Genomic DNA, 5,000 nt, shown 5'->3' on the forward strand with positions numbered 1-5,000 from the left:
CTTCTGTAACCCTCCCCGCTCCCGCCTCCCAGCTGCTCCGCCCACCCGCGCACTTGGCCTTAAATGGCGACCGTGCGACGCAGGTGAGTGTGACCCACTTGTGGGACACCCCCGCGCCGCACGGCCACCAGCTGCTGCGTGTGCCCCTTGCCTGCCCTCTGCCTCGCTGCTGCTTCGTCCGCCGGCTGCCGCCACTGCAGTTGTTTGTGCCCCTGCCTTGACGTGAATCTGTGCCTGCTTGGTTTAATTATCTTTTTTTTCCCCTTGTTTATCGTATTTTTGCTTGCTTTGTGGTTTTTTCATTTTCCCCGTGTTGCTCTCCGCCCCGCTTTTGCCTTCTGTAACCCTCCCCGCTCCCGCCTCCCAGCTGCTCCGCCCACCCTTGTCTTGACGTGAATCTGTGCCTGCTTGGTCTAACTCTCTTTTTTTTCCCCTTGGTTATCGTATTTTAGCCTGTTCTGTGGTTATTTCTTTTCCCCGTGTTGCTTTCCGCCCCGTTTTGCCTTCTGTAACCCTCCCCGCTCCCGCCACCGCCGCCTGTCCCCGCCCCCTTTGCCTTCTGTAACCCTCCCCGCTCCCGCCTCCCAGCTGCTCCGCCCACCCGCGCACTTCGCCTTAAATGGCGACCGTGCGAACGCGCAGCGGCCACGCGCAGCGGGTGCGCCGACTGAGCGCCGAAGGTGCGCCAAAGGTAAGCCCGTCTGCGCCCGTCCGCGACCGGATCGCGTCCAGCGCCAGGACCCCTGGCCCACGAGGACCCCGACCTACCCGCCTGACGTACTCCGCCGCCACCCTCATCGCTCTCAACACCGGCCGACTCCCGAATTGCCACCAAGCCACACCACGATGCACCCACGGACCTTTCAGCTGCCACGCCTGCAAGTTCTCCTGCACCCAGACCAGCCGCACACCAGCACCCGCAAAGTCGAACACCAGCAGCACCCACCTCAAGTGCATCCTGCTCAACACCCGCTCCGTCCACAGACACGCCATCGAACTCTGGAACCTCCTAGACGCCACAGCCCCGGACGTTGCCTTCCTCACGGAGACCTGGATGAACGCCTCTTCAGCTCCTGACATCGCCATCGCTATCCCAGAGGGCTACAAGATCGTCCGGAGGGACCGAAACGCCAACCAGATGGGAGGAGGCATCGCCATCATCCACAGAAACACCATCCGGATCACGACCAGCACCGACAACACCCTGACCAGCGCCGAACACCTGCACTTCCAGATCCACACCAACCCGAACACCACCCTCAGAGGCACCCTGATCTACCGACCCCCTGGACCACGCACGCAATTCAGCGAGGACATCGCCGACTTCGTCAGCCCGCATGCCCTCCCCTCCGCTGACTACATCCTCCTGGGAGACCTCAACTACCATCTGGAGAACAACAACGACCACAACACCAGCACCCTGCTCGACAACCTCGCCAACCTGGGACTCAAGCAACTGGTGTCCACCCCCACCCACCTCGCCGGACACACACTCGACGCCGTCTTCTCATCCAGCACAGACATCCTCTTCAGCCACGCCACAGAGCTTCAATGGACGGACCACAGCTGCGTCCACTTCACCTTCAAGAGAACGACGACCCACCAACACCAGCAACAAGCCGCCCACAGAAGCTGGAACAAGATCACAGCAGACCAGCTCGCCACCTCCCTGAGCCAGCACCCTCCTGCCAGCTCAGCGAACCCCAGCCAGGCCGCCGACAACCTCACGAAGTGGATCAGCGACTGCGCGGACGAGCTCGCCCCGCTGAGGACCCCGCCTGGCAGACCCGGCAGCAAGAAGGCCCCATGGTTCACCGACGAACTCAAGTGCTCCAAGAAGAACCTCCGAGCCCTCGAGAAAGTCTGGAAAAGGGAACCGACACCGGACAACAGGACCTCCTACAAACTTGCCACCCGGAAACACCACCAGCTGATCCGCGCCGCCAAGAAAACAGCATTCAAGGACCGGTTGGACAACAACGCACACAACAGCAAGGAACTCTTCAACATCGTGAAAGAGCTCTCCAACCCCAGCGCAGGAAACAACGACATCACCCCATCGCAAGACCTCTGCAACTCCCTCGCTTCATACTTCCACAACAAGATCACGGACATACACAGTAGCTTCAACAACCAACCATCGCACACCATGACCGTCCAACCACCCCCACCCACCACCACCCTCCACGCCTGGACCCCGATCAGCACCGAAGACACCACCCGCACGATGAACTCCATCCACTCCGGATCACCGACCGACCCCTGCCCTCACCACGTCTTCAACAAGGCCGACGCTGTCATCGCACCCCACCTGCGAGACATCATCAACACATCCTTCGACACCGCCATCTTCCCCGAGAGCTGGAAACACGCCGAACTCAGCGCTCTACTCAAGAAACCAACAGCGGACCCCACCGACCTCAAGAATTACCGCCCCATCTCGCTTCTCCCGTTTCCAGCCAAAGTCATCGAGAAGACCGTCAACAAGCAGATGGCCGCCTTCCTCGAGACGAACGGATCCCTCGACCCCTCACAGTCCGGCTTCCGAGCCAATCACAGCACCGAGACCGCCCTCATCGCCGCCACCGATGACATCCGAGCCCTGATGGACAATGGAGAAACAGCGGCCCTCATCCTCCTAGACCTCTCCGCGGCATTCGACACGGTCTGCCACCGCACCCTAGTACGGCGCCTCAGCAACATCGGAATCAAGGACAAGGCGCTGGAATGGATCATCTCCTTCCTCGACGGAAGAACACAGAGAGTCCGCCTTCCACCGTACAAGTCAGAGGCCTCCGAAGTCATCTGCGGCGTCCCACAAGGATCATCTCTGAGCCCCACCCTCTTCAACGTCTACATGAGCCCCCTCGCGGCCATCGTACGCAAACACAACCTCAGCATAATCTCCTACGCCGACGACACCCAGCTGATCCTCTCCCTGACCAACGACCCCGCCGCCGCCAGAGCCAACCTGCACGAAGGGATGAAAGAGGTAGCCGAGTGGATGACGACCAGCCGCCTGAAACTGAACTCGGACAAGACGGAGGTTCTCATCCTGGGCTCTTCACCCTCCGCCTGGGACGACTCCTGGTGGCCTCCCGCCCTGGGCACCGCACCCAAACCGACAGACCATGCACGCAACCTGGGCTTCATCCTGGACTCCTCCCTCTCCATGACCAGGCAGGTCAACAACATCTCCTCGGCGTGCTTCAACATCCTACGCATACTTCGGAAAATCTTCTGGTAGATCCCCACCGAGACCAGGAGGACCGTCACCCAGGCCCTCGTCACCAGCCGACTGGACTACGGTAACGCCCTCTACGCCGGTACCACCGCCAAGCTCCAGAAGAGACTCCAGCGGATCCAGAACGCCTCAGCCAGACTCATCCTCGACATCCCACGATCCAGCCACATCTCCGGACATCTGAGAGACCTTCACTGGCTCCCCGTCAACAAGAGAATCACCTTCCGCCTCCTCACCCACGCACACAAAGCCCTACACGACCAAGGCCCGAGCTACCTCAACAGCCGAGTCAACTTCTACGCTCCCACGCGCCACCTCCGATCAGCCAACCACGCCCTCGCCGCCGTCCCCCGCATCCGAAGAGCGACTACAGGAGGAAGGTCCTTCTCCTACCTGGCCGCCAAGAACTGGAGCTCCCTCCCGACCGACCTGCGCCTGACCCAAGACCACCTCTCCTTCAGGAAGAAGCTGAAGACCTGGCTATTCGAGCAGTAGCGGCACCCCCCCCCCCCCAGCGCCTTGAGACCCTACGGGTATGTAGCGCGCTTTATAAGTGTCATTGATTGATTGATTGACTCGCCGTTACTGGGGGAATCCTGGTTAGTTTCTTTTCCTCCGCTTAGTAATATGCTTAAATTCAGCGGGTCGCCACGTCTGATCTGAGGTCGTAGTCGGAAAGAAAACGCCGGAGCGTTCGGGGGGGAGCCGGGGAAGGCCGGGCACCCCCTGCCGGAGCAGGGGATTGGCCTGGCGTAACCGGCAACACGCGCCCTCTTTCCCCGGGTCGCGTCTGGAGGGGTTTCGCCCTCGCCGGGAAGCCGGCCGCGGAGGAGGGCGCCCGAGGCACGTGCGTGCGGGCAGCCGGTGGGACACCACGGACAGCCACGCACGGCATGCAGCCAGGCGCCCCAGGATGGGCCCGTGGCGGACCGGTCGCCGGGCCCCCTTCTTGGGGGGCCAGACGCGCCGGCGGCGTACCTCCACGGCAGGACCCGGCCAGGGACCCTGCCGACAGGCGATTGGGGGGTCTGACCTTGTGGGGGGACGAAGGGGAAGCGGAGCTCACCCTGTGACAGCCCCAGCCGCGTCCCGGGGAAGCCCCGGGGCTATTGACGATCGAGCGACGATCAGACAGGCGTAGCCCCGGGAGGAACCCGGGGCCGCAAGGTGCGTTTGAAGTGTCGATGATCACTGTGTCCTGCAATTCACACTAATTCTCACAGCTAGCTGCGTTCTTCATCGACACGCGAGCCGAGTGATCCACCGCCAAGAGAAACAGGCAACTTTTCCAAAACGTTCGCCCACCTGCGGGCGCAGGAGAGGCAGGAGGAAGGCGATGCCGTCCGTCTGCCGCCCGCACGGCGAGACGGCACGGGCGCCCCGTTCAAGGCTTCCCCTCTGGGAGTCAGACAGCACTGTCGTGGGGGGAAAAAACATTGCTAGGCGCTCGGCCCGGGAGCCCGCCCCCACCCGCCCGAGGGGCGAGGGAGGGGGCTCCCGGAGCGACGGGAGCAGGCAGCCCCGCAGCTGCCGGTCCCTCCCGGGGTAACCCGGGAGGGACCGCGCGAGTCTTCAAACCCCTCAACCCGGCCACACGGGGCCGGGTCAGACCGGGTACCTGGCAACGAGGGAGGGTCGCTCCACCTGCACATCAGCCGTCCGTCGCCCGATCGGCCCGAGCCATGCCAGCAGAGGCCGGCGATCGGCCCACCACCACCCTCAGACACCGGAAGGGAAGAGCCAGGCGGCTCCCCAT

The 5,000-nt window shown here is 62.6% G+C and overlaps 1 non-coding gene across 1 annotated transcript; it reads right to left on the bottom strand.

Annotated features, from left to right (window-relative positions):
• Window positions 1-4,365: 4,365 nt before the first annotated feature.
• On the bottom strand, window positions 4,366-4,519 carry LOC146859411 (5.8S ribosomal RNA). Its single transcript, XR_014980474.1, has one exon. It is a non-coding gene; the product is annotated as a 5.8S ribosomal RNA (ribosomal RNA).
• Window positions 4,520-5,000: the final 481 nt, after the last annotated feature.

Source organism: Triturus cristatus, chromosome 3_2 (assembly GCF_964204655.1).
Source record: "Triturus cristatus chromosome 3_2, aTriCri1.1, whole genome shotgun sequence".
Classification (NCBI taxonomy): Eukaryota; Metazoa; Chordata; class Amphibia; order Caudata; family Salamandridae; genus Triturus; species Triturus cristatus.